Source organism: Rutidosis leptorrhynchoides, chromosome 3 (assembly GCF_046630445.1).
Source record: "Rutidosis leptorrhynchoides isolate AG116_Rl617_1_P2 chromosome 3, CSIRO_AGI_Rlap_v1, whole genome shotgun sequence".
Taxonomy (NCBI): Eukaryota; Viridiplantae; Streptophyta; class Magnoliopsida; order Asterales; family Asteraceae; genus Rutidosis; species Rutidosis leptorrhynchoides.
This window is the reverse complement of record NC_092335.1, coordinates 255414450-255439261: the sequence shown is the minus strand read 5'-3', so window position 1 is coordinate 255439261 and position 24812 is coordinate 255414450.

The window sequence follows — 24812 nt, the reverse complement described above, 5'->3', positions numbered from 1 at the left end:
AAAGTTTCTATTTTTAGAAAGTTTCTATTTTTAGAAAGTTTTTAAGTTAGGAAAGTTTCCTTATTTAGAAAGTCAACAAAAGTCAACTGAAAGTCAAAGTCAACCGAAAGTCAACTCAAAAGTCAAACTTGGTCAAACATAGTCAACGTTAATTTGAAAAGTGTAAGTTATAATAATAACATAAGTTATAATGTTTATTAAAGTTAAAAGTGTATAATTATGTCATAACATAAGTTTAATTAAATAAAATGAATTATCAAAGTTAATATAAGTTGAAATGATATAATTAATATAACATAAGTAGTTAATTAATTAATTAAATATTAGTCATAATATAAATATTATTAATTAATAATAAATTTTAAATCATATCATAAGTATTATTAATTAATAATGAATTTTTAATCATATCATAAGTTTCTAAATATAATTATTAAATCATAAGTATTTAATAATTAAATCATAATTAAATAATAATTAAGTCTTATAATAATTAAATAATTATTTAATCTTCATTATAAGTCTTATAATAATATTCTCATAAAATAATTTTAATACTTATCATAAGTATTTTCCATTAATAATAAAAGTATTATTAATCATAAGTTAAATTAAAATGTTAATTAAATCATAAATAATAATCAAGTGATATAATAAATATTTATATCATAATTCTTAAATAATAATAATTACTTCTTTTATCATAAGTAATTAATTAATAATGAGTTTCATTATTTTTATCATAAGTTTTAGAATTAATCATAAGTTTTAATTCAAAAGTTCATCGGGTCGTATCTTGAGCCCCGGGTGTCGATTTCTGGCGAGCCTTATATGCATCTCCGCCTATTCAAACCACCCGACACAATGGTGCACTCAAGAACTCACCAAGAACAGTCCACAAGTCGTGGTAATCATACATGACACCACTTGGACTTTCAATTTACTCAAAACCGTGTTTTAGTCGTACCGGGTGAACCGTGGCTCGGATTTAGGGGACCCGAACATGAAAGTTCGTCCCACCATCAGTCCTAACACACTAAAACACCCTAAAGACACCAAGGAAGGTCACAAAGTCGGACCAAACCTGTTTCATGTCAATCCACATTTCAATTTTAACAAAATAGTAATTTGATCATAACTAGGGCTCCGGGAATTGAAAGGACATGAATCCGGAGTCTAAAATTAATGTCTTGATGAGAGGAACTCATTTACATACTTTATTTTAACATTTATCTCAGTCACAAACTCATAATACACGAAATAGCTGCTGTCCAGAATTTAACAAACCGAAAACATGTGATTATGAGTACATCTATGCATACAAACACCATTACAATAATCCACAAACATCATACTACTAAATAATCATCAAATTACAGTAAATAAATGAAAAATTGCAAATTCTAGGGTTAGGGTTTATACCCTAATCGAGAAACGAGAAGTATGAACGCGTAGAGATCGTTGTGTAGAATCCGATTGTGTTGAAAGCCCTTTGAAAAGATTAATAATTTTATGAGATGATGATGATGATGTAGGTGATGGTTGGCGACCAAAAAAGGAGAAGGGATGAGAAAACACAAAAATTAGAAATTAGGTTTTAGGGAAAATAAAGTGTAATGTAAAAAATATATGAAAGGAGGAAAGGCTCCCCCCCCCCTTAGGGGTTCGGCCAAAAATGGATGGGGTGGGCCCCATGGTGGGCAAATTTTGATAAATTATAATTTCCTGATGGCCCGAAAGCCCGAACGAGTCCCGAAACGCGAAAACGCACTTACGCGATTAAAAATCCGGAAAGATAACAAATGCGCGATGAAAAATAAATATAAATACACTATATAATAATATGATCTTAAAATATCATATTTAAAATATTTAGGATTTAAATGTCCCAAAAACTCGACCGTTGGTTTGAAAACCAAAACGATTCTTCGAATGGAAATCCGCGAGACGTAGAAACGTATAAATTAAAATATGAATACAAATATTCACATAACACATAATAATTAATATATATATATATATATATATATATATATATATATATATATATATATATATATATATATATATATATATATATATATTAAAAAATAATATAGGTCATAGAAATGACGTGGCACACTAACAGTTAACGGTCATTAAATAATTAACTGAAAAAGATAACGGAAAAAGTAGGGTCGTGACAATTGAAGTGTATATACCAATAGTAAATACATCTAGAAGTCGTGTTTTGTACGAGTACGAATACGGGTGCATACGAGTAGAATTGTTGATGAAAATGAATGAGGATGTAATTGTAAGCATTTTTGTTAAGTAGAAGTACTTTGATATGTGTCTTGAAGTCTTTCAAAAGTGTACTAATATATCTAAATACACTACATGTATATACATTTTAACTGAGTCGTTAAGTCATCGTTAGTCGTTACATGTAAGTGTTGTTTTGAAACCTTTAAGTTAACGATCTTGTTAAATGTAATTAATTCATTGTTATTATACTTAAATGAGATGTTTAATTGTTATGTTAACATGATAACATGGTGTATGAATATATCTTAACATCATATATCATATATATATGTTAAAATACTATTACAATGATAATCATTACATATATATATAGTTTCGAAATCCTTAAGTTAGTAGTCTCATCTTACTTGTACAGTTCATTGTTAATACACTCAATGATATACTTAATTATCATTTTATCATGTTATATATATTATATAAATATCTTAATACAATACATATGTATTTAGTAAGACGTTGTTATAACGATAATCGTTATGTATATCGTTTCGAGCTTCATAATTCAATATTCTCATTTTTTATGTATATAACACATTGTTAATATACTTAGTGAGATACTTACTTATAATAATCTCATGTTAACCATATATATGTCAATGTATATATCATCATGTCGTTTTTACAAGTTTTAACGTTCGTGAATCACCGGTCAACTTGGGTGGTCAATTGTCAACATGAAACTCATTTCAAATAATCAAGTCTTAACAAGTTTGATTACTTAACATGTTGGAAACATTTAATCATGCAAATATAGTTTTCATTTAATATATAATCATGGAATAATCATGGAAAAGTTCGGGTCACTACACTTTCTTCATCCATTTCAACACATACTAATTTTGTAATTCACTTTATATTTTCAAGCTTTTAGTTAGTTTTTAGTAGTAGTTAGCTTAGCTTTTATTTTCCGAAAGATATCTCGGCGAGTCCCTGTGATCTCGGGTAGATTTCTTCAGCCTTTTCATATTTTTATCTGAAACGCTTGTCTTTCGTATTAAACATGTGTTCTTACCTTTTATGTTTAATAATGCATTCCGATATTACCATGATAGCTTAATTAATCTATATGTTGCCATGATAGAAGTTTGGGTTAGCGTAATTATGTTAATTTAGTACGATTACTGTCGTAATACTGAACTAGGAAGTCTGATAAATTTGTATGCTAGCATCTTAAAGATTGACCAACCTAGGTTGTGATTAGGACTTGTCCACCTATATGAAATTAGCTATTTCATAGGATTAAGACCCATGGTTATACTGTATCTGAAGATTCTATGAACTCGGTATGGCCGGAGTTCCCGAGAGGCATTTAATGCGCTTTTAGGATAGGGAACTTAGGAATTGAGACATGAATGACCTAGTATGCCTATTGACTGTTCCAAAGAGACTTCTTAGGAGCTGTTAAGATGTAGTTAGTGCCTTCACTGTGTGACCTAAGCCTATTGCATGTTCTTGTTTGATTGTTACCTTAGGACTTAGTCATATCAACTTTTTAGGTATTTATTAGGTTTCTATCCGCTTTACTTTCAGTGTGTTAACTGTAATGCTGTATAATGCTTGAATTGATATGATCTCATTAGTATGATGGAATGGTTGTTAGTTTTCACTTAAGATTTTGCCAACTTACACCGACGGACCCCTTCCATTTGTGATCAGTGTTCAATCAACACGGTACATTGTTATTCACTTAACTAAACTGATAACGAGGGTTAGGATTAGAGCTTAACTCACTAATAAACCTAGTACTTTACTGAGGATAATCTCCGTGGTATAGCTACCTTTCAATATACAACCAAGTGACATACTTCTCACTGCTCAAAGAAAACTCAGAGAGTTCAGAGACAAGTAGGTCTGTGTAATTGGCTCATCCAACCAGATCTACATCATTCCAAGCATAGTCTTAACATAAGCATAATTACCTTTCCCTAACCCAACACTGATATCTTGGTCAACATTTCCCTAATCTGCATACTACGGATATCCTTCCACTTATTTACTTTTCCGCACTTAGGACTTTTAGCTTAAACCAACTACTATCCTTTATTTAGGTAATTTAAATAAAAGACAATTATCCACTTGATTTTCAATTAGTTAATCCTTTTAAAAACACGACACTAGGTTAACTTACACCTTCTACACCTTAGAAAGTAAAAGTAAATTTAGGCCTCCGCATAATATAAATAAAAAAACCACTGTTTGCCACCTTGATCAACTGAATCGGACATCCTGCAGCCTAACAACACCGCACGAATAAAACCGTACGTTTCAACTATATCATAGTAGTAACAAGATTTCTGGCGCCACTGCCAGGGATCGAATATTTTGATTAAGAAAGATTTTAAACTGACAAAAGTATTGTTTGGTGGTGTCTAAGAAAGACAATTATACACGAACTTGGTTGTTGGATTTTCCGAACAGTCTCCAATTATATTGGAACCAAAAGGATCCTGCCTCTCCGTAGTTGGCCTAGCCACCTAGATACAAAGAAATCTGTAAGAAATCCTATCAGTTAAGATATCCGATTAGGTTAGCGACCGAATTTCAAGAATAATTGTTTTTGTTAAATTATCAATCCTTTTAGTCAATTAATATTTCCTAAAAGTTACTTTTAAGTCTTTTTAAACAGAAAATCTAAAAAAATGGAACAATAAGATACCCTTGATTCTATGCATAAGTCGTGCTTAGAGGGAAGAGGAGGACCAATCACCTTAGGAATCGAAGGAATTCCTGAAATCAGTTCACACATGATTAAACTAGTCAGTATGATCTGTAAATTTCAAGGATTACCGACTGACGATCCAAACTTTCACTTAAACAAATTTATCAGTTTGGTTGACTCTTTTAAGAAGGAAGAAAACGAGAAAAAAATTTTAAAACTTTATCTTTTCCGATATTCACTTTCTACATATGCTTTGGCATGGTTTGAAAAACTTAACCCGAATTCAATACATTCATAGGAGGAACTAGCCACCAAATTTTTAAACAAATTTTATCCACCCTCCCTACAAACCTATTTAAGAAATGACATCACAAACTTTTCTCAAAAAGAAAATGAGTCATTGTGTCTAGCATGGAATAGAATGAAGATGATGCTTAAAAGATGTCCGAATCATTCATTAAATAGGACAGACATAATATGTACGCTTTACAATGGTTTGACCAAGGATGACAAGTCTCTCCTAGACATGGCCTCACAAGGAAATTTCATGTCCCGGACAGCAGACGAAGCATGGAATCTCTTGGATACAATAGCTGCACAATAGGAAGATTGGAGCAATGAAGATGCTGAGAAGAATGACGTCTTCGCTCATACGGTAAAAATGTTGGAAACCAGGTTACAAGATCTCACCCTCACTCTTCAAAGTTTACCAATTCCTAAAAACTCCGATGCTACTAGAACCAATCTAAGGTATCCTTAACCTAGATTGGAACATAAACAGCAAAATAGCTTGGATCATAATATAATCTTCCCGTTACACAAACCTACTCTCCACTCTAAGGAAAATTTAGTTGAATTTATGAAAAAGCAATACATGATAAACCTTCAAGTCATAGAATGTCAAAATAAGTTCGACACTTTGATAAAGACTTTTAAAGAATTAATCACCAATTTTCAGCTTACGCTTAAACGTTTAACCACTAAACTTGATATAGAGTGTTGTAAGTTTGATGCCCTAGTAATCACTAGAGGAGGGAAAGAAACAAGTTTCAATATACCCATAAAAGATTTTTCCGATAAGGAACCTGTGTCAATTGACCCAGTTGTCAATCCACTGGAACCTATCTCTCCTAAGGCCCGGGAAGTTATTCCGCGCGCCCACCTTAGGAAGGAAAAACAAGAAGCGCAATTCGCTAAGTATTGGGATATTATCAAGAATTTACATTTTAATGTACGACTAGTAGATGCTTCTGCGCTAAATTTTTCAAAGAACTGCTTTCAAATAAAGAGAGATTAAGAGAGATAGTTAGCTTGCCCTTAAGTGAAGAATGCTCATTAGTATTACAACATGGAATTCCCCCTAAGTTAGGAGATACAGGAAGATTTATGGTACCTTGCTACCTGCAAGATGTCCAAATTAGCAATGCATTAGCAGACTTAGGAGCCAGTGCAAATCTAATGCCCTATTCATTATTCAAAAAGCTAGGATTAAATAACTTAAGGCCTACCAGAATGACTATCCAAGTCGTGGATAGATCATTTAAGATTCCTCGAGGAATAGCAGAAGATATCCTAGTTAGAGTGGATAAGTTCGCATTTCCCGTTGATTTCGTCATTATGGATATTGAGGAAGACACGAAGGTCCCACTCATTCTTGGCAGACTATTCCTGAATACTGCTAAGGCCGTAATTGATGTGCATGAGAAATCAATAAAATTAAGGGTTAGAGGAGAAGAAATCACATTCAATGTTGATCATCTCATGAACCATCCTCGCGAAGAAGATGTGAATCTCTCTGATTCTTTTCAAAAGCTCGTCAACGAATACCTGGAAGAAATCATGGCTATATGTAGTCAAGATCAAATTTCTAAAGATCTGTTCTTTACACCTCCTAAAGGAAATCTCGACACCCATTCAGCCATAAACCTTAGTCAACACAAATCTACCCTCTCTGAAAGTAATTTTCTTGGCAAGACTATCCAAATAGCACCGCTAAAACAAGGCATTCCCCTACCTCTGTAAAGGAGAAGACCGAATGAAGAAATAGATTTCATTCTGGTATATCAGGAACCCCAGTCAAAAGAGGACTGTGTGGAAATTCCTGAACCAACCTTCAAAACTAAGCAAGACGTTTCTGAAGAGGAAGCATTAAGAAGGACAATTTCCAAAAATGAAGAACAGATAGCATCAGTGACCGCTACTGAAGAATCAGAATTCCAAGAGAAGTATGACTCGTTAGACCGAAAGGAGATAGCTACGATGAAGCCATCTATCGAGGAACCTCCGGAATTGGAATTAAAGAAGTTACCCGACAATCTGGAGTATGCATTCTTAGAAGGAGAATCGTAACTCCCCATAATCATCTAGAAAGACCTCACGCCACAAGAGAAGGCGAAATTGGTTCTAGTCTTGAAATCACATAAGAAGGTAAATGCTTGGAAGATCTCCGACATAAAATGAATCAGCCCCAACTATTGCACCCACAAGATCTTCATGAAAGATGCTTTCAAACCATCAGTTCAGAGGCAAAGAAGGTTCAACTCTATGATTCAAGAAGTCGTCAAGAAAGAAGTAATAAAACTTCTGGATGCTGGTCTAATCTATCCCATTTCCGATTCACCATGGGTTAGTCCTGTTCAAGTGGTACCCAAAAAGGGAGGGACGATTGTAATTCAAAATGAGAATAATGAGCTTATTCTAACACGGGAGGTCACCGGTTGGAGGGTTTGCATAGATTATCGTAAACTAAACGATGCAACTCGAAAAGATCATTTTCCATTACCTTTCATCGATCAAATGTTGGAACGTCTATCAGGAAATGAATACTATTGTTTCCTTGACGGTTTTTCCGGATACCTTCAAATTCCCCTCGATCCAAAGGACCAAGAAAAGACAACCTTTACCTGTCCTTATGGAACATTTGCCTATCAATGCATGCCATTTGGGTTATGCAATGCACCAGCTATATTCCAACGATGCATGGTGGCAATATTCCACGACTTGATTGAACATTGTATGGAAGTCTTCATGGACAAATTCTCAGTCTTTAGTAGTACCTTTGATTCGTGCCTTTCTAAACTTGACAAGATGCTCACCCGGTGTGAAGATTCAAATTTAGTTCTGAATTGGGAAAAATGTCCCTTCATGGTTAAAGAAGGGATAGTTTTAGGACATAAGATTTCGAAAGCAGGAATAGAAGTTGATAAGTCTAAGATTGAGATCATTACTAAACTTCCAGAACCTACCACAGTAAAAGTGGTAAGGAGTTTCCTCTGCCATGCCAATTTTTACCAACGCTTCATTAAAGATTTCTCAAAGGTCACACGACCTCTCACTCATCTCCTAGGAAAGGGAGTTCCGTTTATCTTCGATGAAGAATGTATTAAAGCACTCAACTATCTGAAGGAACAACTAACACATGCGCCCATCATGATAGCTCATGATTGGAGTTTCCCATTCAAAATCATGTGTGATACAAGTGACTTCGCAGTTGGAGCTGTACTCGGACAACGGACAGATAAGCACTTTCATCCAATCTATTACGCCAGCAAAACCTTAACCGGAGCTCAAGAGAATTACACTACCACAGAAAACGAGCTTCTAGCTGCAGTATTCGCCTTAGACAAATTTCGTTCCTATCTCATCCTGTCCAAAACTACGGTTTATACAGATCATTCAGCCCTTAAATATCTATTCACTAAGCAAGACGCTAAATCAAGACTCCTACGATGGATCTTACTCCTTCAGGAATTCGATATTGAAATTAAAGATAAGGAATGAGCAAAGAATGTCGCAGCAGACCATCTTAGTCGTTTGGAGAACCCAGCGATGGAACAACTTGTTGAACATATATCAGAGATAAATTTCCGGAAGAACAGCTTATGAGTTTAGGACAAGTTCACAAAGGATCACAATTCACTGATACTCCTTGGTATGCCGACATGGCCAACAACCTAATTGCCGGAGTAGTACAGAAGGGAATGAGCACATCCAGAAGAAGGAAGTTCTTCAGGGATGCGAAGTACTACTACTGGGAAGACCCTTACCTGTTTAGAATTTGCCCTGATCAGATAATCAGGAGGTGCGTAGATGAAAAACAAGCAGCAGGGATTCTTCACCAATATCACCACGGACCAACTGGAGGTCACCATGGAGAAAACTTAACTGCAAGAAAAGTCTACGAATCAGGATTTTATTGGCCGTCTATATTTTGAGATGCGCAAGAGCTTGTAAAGCGTTATGACGCATACCAAAGGCAAGGTATTATCTCTATGAAGAATGAGATGCCTCAGAATAATATCCAAGCTTGCGAGATCTTTGATATATGGGGATTAGACTTCATGGGGCCATTCCCAAAGTCTAATGGGAAAGAATATGTCCTCGTAGCAGTAGATTACGTCTCCAGATGGGTCGAAGCCCAAGCATTTCCAACCAATGATGTGAAGGTCATCACCAACTTTCTGAAGAGACTCTTCTACCGATTTGGAGCTCCCCGGGCTATAATAAGTGATAGAGGCACACACTTCTGCAATACTCAATTTATGAAGGTGATGCAATAATACGGAGTTACCCATAAAATGTCCACTGCCTATCATCTGCAAACTAACGGACAAGCAGAGGTCACCAACAGAGCACTCAAAAGAATTCTAGAATGCACGGTCGACCATCATGGAAATAAATGGGCCGAGAAACTAGACGATGCTCTGTGGGCATTGTGGACTGCTTACAAGAATCCTCTAGGGACTACACCCTATCGCATGATCTATGGAAAAGCCTGTCACCTTCCGCTGAAACTCAAATATAAAGCTCTCTGGGCGCTGAAAACCTGCAACCTCGATCCCTCAGTTACCACTAAGCATCAGAAGATGCAGATGAATGAACTCGCTAAATTAATGAGACCAAGCGTACAAAACGTCATACATCTACAAGGAACGAACGAAGCTGACACATGATGCAAAATTGATTCGTACAAAGTTCGCTCCTGGAGATAAAGTTCTGCTCTTTAATTCTCGATTTAAGAAGTTCGATGGAATAAACAAAGCACTCTTGGGAGGCACCCCTTGCTTATCCTTTTTATTTTCTTTATATTTTATTTCAATTATTTTCAGTTTACAAAAATATTATCTCTGTGTACTAACAACTAAGTGCCATACTTGCGCTTAGTACTTACAAGTTTGTTGAATATGTTCAGGCAACATGCCAAGTTCAGGAGCTTCAGTTTACATCCCAGTTCGTAGGAGGAGGACTCCTAGAGTTTACTCATCGGGAAGTAGTACTGATCAGAATAGGCCATCAACGGGGCAATTAGGCCCAAGGCGATTGATATTGGAGAGAGTGTTGATGAGGATATTGAAATGTCCCGTTCTTATTGATTAAAAACGTTCCATATTAATTGATTTCGTTGCAAGGTTTTGACCTCTATATGAGACGTTTTTCAAAGACTGCATTCATTTTTAAAACAAACCATAACCTTTATTTCATAAATAAAGGTTTAAAAAGCTTTACATAGATTATCAAATAATGATAATCTAAAATATCAAGTTTACACACGACCATTACATAATGGTTTACAATACAAATATGTTACATCGAAATCAGTTTCTTGAATGCAGTTTTTACACAATATCATACAAACATGGACTCCAAATCTAGTCCTTATTTTAGTATGCAACAGCGGAAGCTCTTAGTATTCACCTGAGAATAAACATGCTTTAAACGTCAACAAAAATGTTGGTGAGTTATGGTTGGAATAGATTTGTTACCAATTTTCACGTAGCTAAAATGATAAAAATTATCCAATCTTGTTTTACCCATAACTTCTTCATTTTAAATCCGTTTTGAGTGAATCAAATTGCTATGGTTTCATATTGAACTCAATATTATGAATCTAAATAGAAAAAGTATAGGTTTATAGTCAGAAAAATAAGTTACAAGTCATTTTTATAAAGGTAGTCATTTCAGTCGAAAGAACGACGTCTAGATGACCATTTTAGAAAACATACTTCCAGTTTGAGTTTAACCATAATTTTTGGATATAGTTTCATGTTCATAATAAAAATCATTTTCCCAGAATAACAACTTTTAAATCAAAGTTTATCATAGTTTTTAATTAACTAACCCAAAACAGCCCGCGGTGTTACTACGACAGCGTAAATCCGGTTTTACGGTGTTTTTCGTGTTTCCAGATTTTAAATTATTAAGTTAGCATATCATATAGATATAGAACATGTGTTTAGTTGATTTTAAAAGTCAAGTTATAAGGATTAACTTTTATTTGCGAACATGTTTAGAATTAACTAAACTATGTTCTAGTGATTACAAGTTTAAACCTTCGAATAAGATAGCTTTATATGTATGAATCGAATGATGTTATGAACATCATTACTACCTAAAGTTCCTTGGATAAACCTACTAGAAATGAGGAAAATAGATCTAGCTTCAAAGGATCCTTGGATGGCTTGAAAGTTCTTGAAGCAGAATCATGATACGAAAACAATTTCAAGTAAGATTTCCACTAGAAATAAGATTGTTATAGTTATAGAAATTGAATTAAAGTTTGAATATGATTATTACCTTGTATTAGAAAGATAACCTACTGTAAGTAACAAAGGTTTCTTGATCTTGGATGATTACTTGGAATGGATTTAGAAAACTTGGAAGTAAACTTGCAATCTTGGAAGTATTCTTGATTTTATGAAACTAGAACTTTTGGAATTTATGAAGAACACTTAGAACTTGAAGATAGAACTTTAGAGAGATCAATTAGATGAAGAAAATTGAAGAATGAAAGTGTTTGTAGGTGTTTTTGGTCGTTGGTGTATGGATTAGATATAAAGGATATGTAATTTTATTTTCATGTAAATAAGTCATGAATGATTACTCATATTTTTGTAATTTTATGAGATATTTCATGCTAGTTGCCAAATGATAGTTCCCACATGTGTTAGGTGACTCACATGGGCTGCTAAGAGCTGATCATTAGAGTGTATATACCAATAGTACATACATCTAAAAGCTGTGTATTGTACGAGTACGAATACGGGTGCATACGAGTAGAATTGTTGATGAAACTGAACGAGGATGTAATTGTAAGCATTTTTGTTAAGTAGAAGTATTTTGATAAGTGTCTTGAAGTCTTTCAAAAGTGTATGAATACATATTAAAACACTACATGTATATACATTTTAATTGAGTCGTTAAGTCATCGTTAGTCGTTACATGTAAATGTTATTTTGAAACCTTTAGGTTAACGATCTTGTTGAATGTTGTTAACCCATTGTTTATTATAACAAATGAGATGTTAAATTGTTATATTATCATGATATTATGATATATAATATATCTTAGTATGATATATATACAGTTAAATGTCGTTACAACGATAATCGTTACATATATGTCTCGTTTCGAAATCATTAAGTTAGTAGTCTTATTTTTACATATGTATTTCATTGTTAATACACTTAAAAATATATTTACTTATCATTTAACATAATTAACCAAGTGTATCAATATCTTAATATGATTCATATGTACCTAGTAAGACGTTGTTATAACGATAATCGTTATATATATCGTTTTCGAGTTTCTTAAATTAATAGTCTCATTTTTATGTATATAACTCATTGTTAAAATACCTAATGAGATAGATACTTATATTAAAATCAAGTTAACTATATATATAACCATATATATGTCATCGTATAGTTTTTACAAGTTTTAACGTTCGTGAATCACCGGTCAACTTGGGTGGTCAATTGTCTATATGAAACCTATTTCAATTAATCAAGTCTTAACAAGTTTGATTGCTTAACATGTTGGAAACACTTAATCATGTAAATAACAATTTCATTTAATATATATATAAACATGGAAAAGTTCGGGTCACTACAGTACCTACCCGTTAAATAAATTTCATCCCGAAATTTTAAGCAGTTGGAGGTGTTGACGTATCTTCTGGAAATAAATGCGGGTATTTCTTCTTCATCTGATTTTCACACTCCCAGGTGAACTCGGGTCCTCTACGAGCATTCCATCGAACCTTAACAATCGGTATCTTGTTTTGTTTAAGTCTCTTAACCTCACGATCCATTATTTCGACGGGTTCTTCAATGAATTGAAGTTTTTCATTGATTTGGATTTCGTCCAACAGAATAGTGAAATCTTCTTTAGCAAAACATTTTTTTCAAATTTGAGACGTGGAAAGTGTTATGTACAGCCGCGAGTTGTTGAGGTAGCTCCAGTTGGTAAGCTACTGGTCCGACACGATCTATAATCTTGAATGGTCCAATGTACCTTGGATTTAGTTTCCCCCGTTTACCAAATCGAACAACGCCTTTCCAAGGTGAAACCTTAAGCATGACCATTTCTCCAATTTCAAACTCTATATCTTTTCTTTTACTGTCCGCGTAGCTCTTTTGTCGACTTTGGGCGGTTTTCAATCTTTGTTGAATTTGGATGATTTTCTCAGTAGTTTCTTGTATTATCTCCGGACCCGTAATCTCTCTATCCCCCACTTCACTCCAACAAATCAGAGACCTGCACTTTCTACCATAAAGTGCTTCAAACGGCGCCATCTCAATGCTTGAATGGTAGATGTTGTTGTAGGAAAATTCTGCTAAAGGTAGATGTCGATCCCAACTGTTTCCGAAATCAATAACACAAGCTCGTAGCATATCTTCAAGCGTTTGTATCATCCTTTCGCTCTGCCCATCAGTTTGTGGATGATAGGCAGTACTCATGTCTAGACGAGTTCCCAATGCTGTAGTGACCCGAACTTTTCCATGTTTATATATATTAATTGAGATTGATATTTACATGATTAAATGTTTCCAACATGTTAAGCAATTAAACTTGTTAAGACTTGATTAATTGAAATATGTTTCATATAGACAATTGACCACCCAAGTTGACCGGCGGTTCACGAACGTTAAAACTTGTAAAAACGACATGACGATATATATATGGATATACATATGGTTAACATGAGATTATGATAAGTAAGTATCTCCATAAGTATATTAACAATGAGTTATATACATATAAACAAGACTACTAACTTACGGATTTCGAAACGAGACATATATGTAACGATTATCGTTGTAACGACATTTAAATGTATATATATCATATTAAGATATATTAATATATCATAACATCATGATAATATAATAATTTAACATCTCATTAGATATAATAAACAATGGGTTAACAACATTAATTGAGATCGTTAACTTAAAGGTTTCAAAACAACACTTACATGTAACGACTAACGATGACTTAACGACTCAGTTAAAATGTATATACATGTAGTGTATTTAGATGTATTAAAATACTTTTGGAAGACTTCAAGACATATAACAAAACACTCATACGTAATGAAAATCGTTACAGTTACTTTCCCATTCTTTTCTTTCATCAAGAATTCTAGTCGTATTCTTACCCGTATTATACACAGCTTCAAAACGTACTTACTATGGGCATATACCAATAGGAACTAGCATGGGATTCCACTCTTGATTATGTCATGTATGACTAATCAATTTTAACTTCTACCATGAGCTAGTCAACTAACTAGAACTCCTTTTAACCCCACTCACCACTCACCAATTACCACTCATCATTCACTCCATTTCACTTCCAATTCTCTTTCTAATTCTCTCTCAACACACACACACACACACTATTATGAATGTATTTTTCCAGTAGTTAATCATCATATTCATCAAAAATCACTTCAAGAATCAAGCTATAATCATCATAGGAAGAACACTTCAAGAACACTTCAAAAATCCCTTCAAGTTTACTAATTTACTTCCACGCTTTCTAATCCATTCCAAGTAATCATCTAAGATCAAGAAACCTTTGTTATATACAGTAGGTTATCTTTCTTATTCAAGGTAATATTCATATTCAAACTTTGATTCAATTTCTACAACTATAAACTATCTTAATTCGAGTAAAAATCTTACTTGAACTTGTTTTTGTGTCATGATCCTACTTCAAGAACTTTCAAGCCATTCAAGATCCTTTGAAGCTAGATCATTTCTTGTCACTTCCAGTAGGTTTACCTACTAAACTTGAGGTAGTAATGATGTTCATAACATCATTCGATTCATATATATATAACTATCTTATTCGAAGGTTTAAACTCGTAATCACTAGAACATAGTTTAGTTAATTCTAAACTTGTTCGCAAACAAAAGTTAATCCTTCTAACTTGACTTTTAAAATTAACTAAACACATGTTCTATATCTATATGATATGCTAAATTAATGATTTAAAACCTGGAAACACGAAAAACACCGTAAAACCGGATTTACGCCGTCGTAGTAACACCGCGGGCTGTTTTGGGTTAGTTAATTAAAAACTATGATAAACTTTGATTTAAAAGTTGTTATTCTGAGAAAATGATTTTTATTATGAACATGAAACTATATCCAAAAATTATGGTTAAACTCAAAGTGGAAGTATGTTTTCTAAAATGGTCATCTAGACGTCGTTCTTTCGACTGAAATGACTACCTTTACAAAAACTACTTGTAACTTATTTTTCTGACTATAAACCTATACTTTTTCTGTTTAGATTCATAAAATAGAGTTCAATATGAAACCATAGCAATTTGATTCACTCAAAACGGATTTAAAATGAAGAAGTTATGGGTAAAATAAGATTGGATAATTTTTCTCATTTTAGCTACGTGAAAATTGGTAACAAATCTATTCCAACCATAACTTAATCAACTTGTATTGTATATTATGTAATCTTGAGATACCATAGACACGTATACAATGTTTCGACCTATCATGTCGACACATCTATATATATTTCGGAACAACCATAGACACTCTATATGTGAATGTTGGAGTTAGCTATACAGGGTTGAGGTTGATTCCAAAATATATATAGTTTGATTTGTGATCAATACTGAGATACGTATACACTGGGTCGTGGATTGATTCAAGATAATATTTATCGATTTATTTCTGTACATCTAACTGTGGACAACTAGTTGTAGGTTACTAACGAGGACAGCTGACTTAATAAACTTAAAACATCAAAATATATTAAAAGTGTTGTAAATATATTTTAAACATACTTTGATATATATGTATATATTGTTATAGGTTCATGAATCAACCAGTGGCCAAGTCTTACTTCCCGACGAAGTAAAAATCTGTGAAAGTGAGTTATAGTCCCACTTTTAAAATCTAATATTTTTGGGATGAGAATACATGCAGGTTTTCTAAATGATTTACAAAATAGACACAAGTACGTGAAACTACATTCTATGGTTGAATTATCGAAATCGAATATGCCCCTTTTTATTAAGTCTGGTAATCTAAGAATTAGGGAACAGACACCCTAATTGACGCGAATTCTAAAGATAGATCTATTGGGCCTAACAAGCCCCATCCAAAGTACCGGATGCTTTAGTACTTCGAAATTTATATCATATCCGAAGTGTGTCCCGGAAGGATGGGGATATTCTTATATATGCATCTTGTTAATGTCGGTTACCAGGTGTTCACCATATGAATGACTTTTATCTCTATGTATGGGATGTGTATTGAAATATGAAATCTTGTGGTCTATTATTATGATTTGATATATATAGGTTAAACCTATAACTCACCAACATTTTTGTTGACGTTTAAAGCATGTTTATTCTCAGGTGAATACTAAGAGCTTCCGCTGTTGCATACTAAAATAAGGACAAGATTTGGAGTCCATGTTTGTATGATACTGTGTAAAAACTGCATTCAAGAAACTGATTTCGATGTAACATATTTGTATTGTAAACCATTATGTAATGGTCGTGTGTAAACAGGATATTTTAGATTATCATTATTTGATAATCTACGTAAAGCTTTTTAAACCTTTATTTATGAAATAAAGGTTATGGTTTGTTTTAAAAATGAATGCAGTCTTTGAAAAACGTCTCATATAGAGGTCAAAACCTCGCAACGAAATCAATTAATATGGAACGTTTTTAATCAATAAGAACGGGACATTTCAAATGCTTGCTGTAATGTCTGCCAGAATCTTGAAATAAATCTGCCATCCCTATCAGAGATACTAGAGATTGGTATTCCATGTCTGGAGATGACTTCCTTCAAATACAGTCGTGCTAACTTCTCCATCTTGTCATCTTCTATTATTGGCAGGAAGTGTGCTGACTTGGTGAGACGATCAACTATTACCCAAATAGTATCATAACCACTTGCAGTCCTTGGCAATTTAGTAATGAAATCCATGGTAATGTTTTCCCATTTCCATTCCGGGATTTCAGGTTATTGTAGTAGACCTGATGGTTTCTGATGTTCAGCTTTGACCTTAGAACACGTCAAACATTCTCCTACATATTTAGCAATATCGGCTTTCATACCTGGCCACCAAAAATGTTTCTTAAGATCCTTGTACATCTTCCCCGTTCCAGGATGTATTGAGTATCTGGTTTTATGAGCTTCTCTAAGTACCATTTCTCTCATATCTCCAAATTTTGGTACCCAAATTCTTTCAGCCCTATACCGGGTTCCGTCTTCCCGAATATTAAGACGCTTCTCCGATCCTTTGGGTATTTCATCCTTTAAATTTCCCTCTTTTAAAACTCATTGTTGCGCCTCCTTTATTTGAGTAGTAAGGTTAGTGTGAATCATTATATTCATAGATTTTACTCGAATGGGTTCTCTGTCCTTTCTGCTCAAGGCGTCGGCTACCACATTTGCCTTCCCCGGGTGGTAACGAATCTCAAAGTCATAATCATTCAACAATTCAATCCACCCACGCTGCCTCATATTCAGTTGTTTCTGATTAAATATGTGTTGAAGACTTTTGTGGTCGGTATATATAATACTTTTGACCCCATATAAGTAGTGCCTCCAAGTCTTTAATGCAAAAACAACCGCGCCTAATTCCAAATCATGCGTCGTATAATTTTGCTGGTGAATCTTCAATTGTCTAGACGCATAAGCAATCACCTTCGTCCGTTTCATTAATACATAACCGAGACCTTGCTTTGATGCGTCACAATAAATCACAAAATCATCATTTCCTTCAGGCAATGACAATATAGGTGCCGTATGAAATGTCCCGTTCTTATTGATTAAAAACGTTCCATATTAATTGATTTCGTTGCGAGGTTTTGACCTCTATATGAGACGTTTTTCAAAGACTGCATTCATTTTAAAACAACCCATAACCTTTATTTCATCAATAAAGGTTTAAAAAGCTTTACGTAGATTATCAAATAATGATAATCTAAAATATCCTGTTTACACACGACCATTACATAATGGTTTACAATACAAATATGTTACAACAAAATAAGTTTCTTGAATGCAGTTTTTACACAATATCATACAATCATGGACTCCAAATCTCGTCCTTATTTAAGTATGCGACAGCGGAAGCTCTTAATAATCACCTGAGAATAAACATGCTTAAAACGTCAACAAAAATGTTGGTGAGTCATAGATTTAACCTATATATATCAAATCATAATAATAGACCACAAGATTTCATATTTCAATACACATCCCATACATAGAGATAAAAATCATTCATATGGTGAACACCTGGTAACCGACATTAACAAGATGCATATATAAGAATATCCCCATCATTCCGGGACACCCTTCAGATATGATATAAATTTCGAAGTACTAAAGCATCCGGTACTTTGGATGGGGTTTGTTAGGCCCAATAGATCTATCTTTAGAGTTCGCGTCAATTAGGGTGTCTGTTCCCTAATTCTTAGATTACCAGACTTAATAAAAAGGGGCATATTCGATTTCGATAATTCAACCATAGAATGTAGTTTCACGTACTTGTGTCTATTTTGTAAATCATTTATAAAACCTGCATGTATTCTCATCCCAAAAATATTAGATTTTAAAAGTGGGACTATAACTCACTTTCACAGATTTTTACTTCGTCGGGAAGTAAGACTTGGCCACTGGTTGATTCACGAACCTATAACAATATATACATATATATCAAAGTATGTTCAAAATATATTTACAACACTTTTAATATATTTTGATGTTTTAAGTTTATTAAGTCAGCTGTCCTCGTTAGTAACCTACAACTAGTTGTCCACAGTTAGATGTACAGAAATAAATCGATAAATATTATCTTGAATCAATCCACGACCCAGTGTATACGTATCTTAGTATTGATCACAACTCAAACTATATATATTTTGGAATCAACCTCAACCCTGTATAGCTAACTCCAACATTCACATATAGAGTGTCTATGGTTGTTCCGAAATATATATAGATGTGTCGACATGATAGGTCAAAACATTGTATACGTGTCTATGGTATCTCAAGATTACATAATATACAATACAAGTTGATTAAGTTATGGTTGGAATAGATTTGTTACCAATTTTCACGTAGCTAAAATGAGAAAAATTATCCAATCTTGTTTTACCCATAACTTCTTCATTTTAAATCCGTTTTGAGTGAATCAAATTGCTATGGTTTCATATTGAACTCTATTTTATGAATCTAAATAGAAAAAGTATAGTTTTATAGTCAGAAAAATAAGTTACAAGTCGTTTTTGTAAAGGTAGTCATTTCAGTCGAAAGAACGACGTCTAGATGACCATTTTAGAAAACATACTTCCACTTTGAGTTTAACCATAATTTTTGGATATAGTTTCATGTTCATAATAAAAATCATTTTCTCAGAATAACAACTTTTAAATCAAAGTTTATCATAGTTTTTAATTAACTAACCCAAAACAGCCCGCGGTGTTACTACGACGGCGTAAATCCGGTTTTACAGTGTTTTTCGTGTTTCCAGGTTTTAAATCATTAAGTTAGTATATCATATAGATATATAACATGTGTTTAGTTGATTTTAAAAGTCAAGTTAGAAGGATTAACTTTTGTTTGCGAACAAGTTTAGAATTAACTAAACTATGTTCTAGTGATTACAAGTTTAAACCTTCGAATAAGATAGCTTTATATGTATGAATCGAATGATGTTATGAACATCATTACTACCTTAAGTTCCTTGGATAAACCTACTGGAAAAGTGAAAAATGGATCTAGCTTCAACGGATCCTTGGATGGCTCGAAGTTCTTGAAGCAGAATCATGACACGAAAACAAGTTCAAGTAAGATCATCACTTGAAATAAGATTGTTATAGTTATAGAAATTGAACCAAAGTTTGAATATGATTATTACCTTGTATTAGAATGATAACCTACTGTAAGAAACAAAGATTTCTTGAGGTTGGATGATCACCTTACAAGATTGGAAGTGAGCTAGCAAACTTGAAAGTATTCTTGATTTTATGTTACTAGAACTTGTAGAATATATGAAGAACACTTAGAACTAGAAGATAGAACTTGAGAGAGATCAATTAGATGAATAAAATTGAAGAATTAAAGTGTTTGTAGGTGTTTTTAGTCGTTGGTGTATGGATTTGATATAAAGGATATGTAATTTTGTTTTCATGTAAATAAGTCATGAATGATTACTCATATTTTTGTAATTTTATGAGATATTTCATGCTAGTTGCCAAATGATGGTTCACACATGTGTTAGGTGACTCACATGGCTGCTAAGAGCTGATCATTGGAGTGTATATACCAATAGTACATACATCTAAAAGCTGTGTATTGAACGAGTACGAATACGGGTGCATACGAGTAGAATTGTTGATGAAACTGAACGAGGATGTAATTGTAAGCATTTTTGTTAAGTAGAAGTATTTTGATAAGTTTATTGAAGTCTTTCAAAAGTGTATAAATACATATTAAAACACTACATGTATATACATTTTAACTGAGTCGTTAAGTCATCGTTAGTCGTTACATGTAAGTGTTGTTTTGAAACCTTTAGGTTAACGATCTTGTTAAATGCTGTTAACCCAATGTTTATAATATCAAATGAGATTTTAAATTATTATATTATCATGATATTATCATGTATGAATATCTCTTAATATGATATATATACATTAAATGTCTTTACAACGATAATCGTTACATATATGTCTCGTTTAAAAATCATTAAGTTAGTAGTCTTGTTTTTACATATGTAGTTCATTTTTAATATACTTAATGATATGTTTACTTATCATAGTATCATGTTAACTATATATATATCCATATATATGTCATCATATAGTTTTTACAAGTTTTAACGTTCGTGAATCACCGGTCAACTTGGGTGGTCAATTGTCTATACGAAACATATTTCAATTAATCAAGTCTTAACAAGTTTGATTTCTTAACATTTTGGAAACATTTAATCATGTAAATATCAATCTCAATTAATATATATAAACATGGAAAAGTTCGGGTCACTACAGTACCTACCCGTTAAATAAATTTCGTCCCGAAATTTTAAGCTGTTGAAGGTGTTGACGAATCTTCTGGAAATAGATGCGGGTATTTCTTCTTCATCTGATCTTCACGCTCCCAGGTGAACTCGGGTCCTCTACGAGCATTCCATCGAACCTTAACAATTGGTATCTTGTTTTGCTTAAGTCTTTTAACCTCACGATCCATTATTTCGACGGGTTCTTCGATGAATTGAAGTTTTTTGTTGATTTGGATTTCATCTAACCGAATAGTGAGATCTTCTTTAGCAAAACATTTCTTCAAATTCGAGACATGGAAAGTGTTATGTACTGCCGCGAGTTGTTGAGGTAACTCAAGTCGGTAAGCTACTGGTCCGACACGATCAATAATCTTGAATGGTCCAATATACCTTGGATTTAATTTCCCTCGTTTACCAAATCGAACAACGCCTTTCCAAGGTGCAACTTTAAGCATGACCATATCTCCAATTTCAAATTCTATATCTTTTCTTTTAATGTCAGCGTAGCTCTTTTGTCGACTTTGGGCGGTTTTCAACCGTTGTTGAATTTGGATGATCTTCTCGGTAGTTTCTTGTATAATCTCCGGACCCGCAATCTGTCTATCCCCCACTTCACTCCAACAAATCGGAGACCTGCACTTTCTACCATAAAGTGCTTCAAACGGCGCCATCTCAATGCTTGAATGGTAGCTGTTGTTGTAGGAAAATTCTGCTAACGGTAGATGTCGATCCCAACTGTTTCCGAAATCAATAACACATGCTCGTAGCATGTCTTCAAGCGTTTGTATCGTCCTTTTGCTCTGCCCATCAGTTTGTGGATGATAGGCAGTACTCATGTCTAGACGAGTTCCTAATGCTTGCTGTAATGTCTGCCAGAATCTTGAAATAAATCTGCCATCCCTATCAGAGATAATAGAGATTGGTATTCCATGTCTGGAGACAACTTCCTTCAAATACAGTCGTGCTAACTTCTCCATCTTGTCATCTTCTCTTATTGGCAGGAAGTGTGCTGATTTGGTGAGACGATCAACTATTACCCACATAGTATCAAAACCACTTGCAGTCCTTGGCAATTTAGTGATGAAATCCATGGTAATGTTTTCCCATTTCCATTCCGGGATTTTGGGTTGTTGAAGTAGACCTGATGGTTTCTGATGCTCAGCTTTGACCTTAGAACACGTCAAACATTCTCCTACGTATTTAGCAACATCGGCTTTCATACCCGGACACCAAAAATGTTTCTTGAGATCCTTGTACATCTTCCCCGTTCCAGGATGTATTGAGTATCTGGTTTTATGAGCTTCTCTAAGTACCATTTCTCTCATATCTCCAAATTTTGGTACCCAAATCCTTTCAGCCCTATACCGGGTTCCGTCTTCCCGAATATTAAGATGCTTCTCCGATCCTTTGGGTATTTCATCCTTTAAATTTTCCTCTTTTAAAACTCCTTGTTGCGCCTCCTTTATTTGAGTAGTAAGGTTATTATGAATCATTATATTCATAGATTTTACTCGAATGGGTTCTCTGTCCTTCCTGCTCAAGGCATTGGCTACCACATTTGCCTTCCCCGGGTGGTAACAAATCTCGAAGTCATAATCATTCAATAATTCAATCCACCTACGCTGCCTCATATTCAGTTGTTTCTGATTAAATGTGTGTTGAAGACTTTTGTTGTCGGTATATATAATACTTTTGACCCCATATAAGTAGTGCCTCCAAGTCTTTAATGCAAAAACAACCGCGCCTAATTCCAAATCATGCGTCGTATAATTTTGTTCGTGAATCTTCAATTGTCTAGACGCATAACCAATCACCTTCGTTCGTTGCATTAATATACAACCGAGACCTTGCTTTGATGCATCACAATAAATCACAAAATCATCATTCCCTTCAGGCAATGACAATATAGGTGCCGTAGTTAGCTTTTTCTTCAATAACTGAAACGCTTTCTCTTGTTCATCATTCCATTCAAATTTCCTCCCTTTATGCGTTAATGCAGTCAAGGGTTTTGCTATTCTGGAAAAGTCTTGGATGAACCTTCTGTAGTAACCAGCTAGTCCTAAAAACTGGCGTATGTGTTTCGGAGTTTTCGGGGTCTCCCACTTTTCAACAGTTTCTATCTTTGCCGGATCCACCTTAATACCTTCTTTGTTCACTATGTGACCGAGGAATTGAACTTCTTCCAACCAAAATGCACACTTTGAAAACTTAGCGTACAATTCTTCCTTCCTCAATACTTCTAACACCTTTCTCAAATGTTCACCGTGTTCTTGGTCATTCTTTGAGTAAATAAGTATGTCATCAATGAAAACAATGACAAACTTGTCAAGGTATGGTCCACACACTCGGTTCATAAGGTCCATGAACACAGCTGGTGCATTAGTTAAACCAAACGGCATGACCATAAACTCATAATGACCGTAACGTGTTCTGAAAGCAGTCTTTGGAATATCATCTTCTTTCACCCGCATTTGATGATACCCGGAACGTAAGTCAATCTTTGAATAAACAGACGAGCCTTGTAGTTGATCAAATAAGTCGTCGATTCTCGGTAGTAGGTAGCGGTTCTTGATGGTAAGTTTGTTCAACTCTCGGTAGTCAATACACAACCTGAATGTACCATCTTTCTTCTTGACAAACAAAACAGGAGCTCCCCACGGTGATGTGCTTGGTCGAATGAAACCACGCTCTAAAAGTTCTTGTAATTGGCTTTGCAGTTCTTTCATCTCCCTGGGTGCGAGTCTGTATGGAGCACGAGCTATTGGTGCAGCTCCTGGTACAAGATCTATTTGAAATTCAACGGATCGATGTGGGGGTAATCCCGGTAATTCTTTCGGAAATACATCGGGAAATTCTTTTGCAATGGGAACATCATTAATGCTCTTTTCTTCAGTTTGTACTTTCTCGACGTGTGCTAGAACAGCATAGCAACCTTTTCTTATTAGTTTTTGTGCCTTCAAATTACTAATAAGATGTAGCTTCGTGTTTCCCTTTTCTCCGTACACCATTAAGGGTTTTCCTTTTTCTCGTATAATGCGAATTGCATTTTTGTAACAAACGATCTCTTCTTTCACTTCTTTCAACCAGTCCATACTGATTATCACATCAAAACTCCCTAACTCTACTGGTATCAAATCAATCTTAAATGTTTCGCTAACCAATTTAATTTCTCGATTCCGACATATATTATCTGCTGAAATTAATTTACCATTTGCTAATTCGAGTAAAAATTTACTATCCAAAGGCGTCAATGGACAACTTAATTTAGCACAAAAATCTCTACTCATATAGCTTCTATCCGCACCCAAATCAAATAAAACGTAAGCAGATTTATTGTCAATAAGAAATGTACCCGTAACAAGCTCCGGGACTTCCTGTGCCTCTGTCGCATTAATATTGAAAACTCTTCCGCGGCCTTGTCCATTCGTGTTCTCCTGGTTCGGGCAATTTCTAATAATGTGGCCCGGTTTTCCACATTTATAACAAACTACATTGGCATAA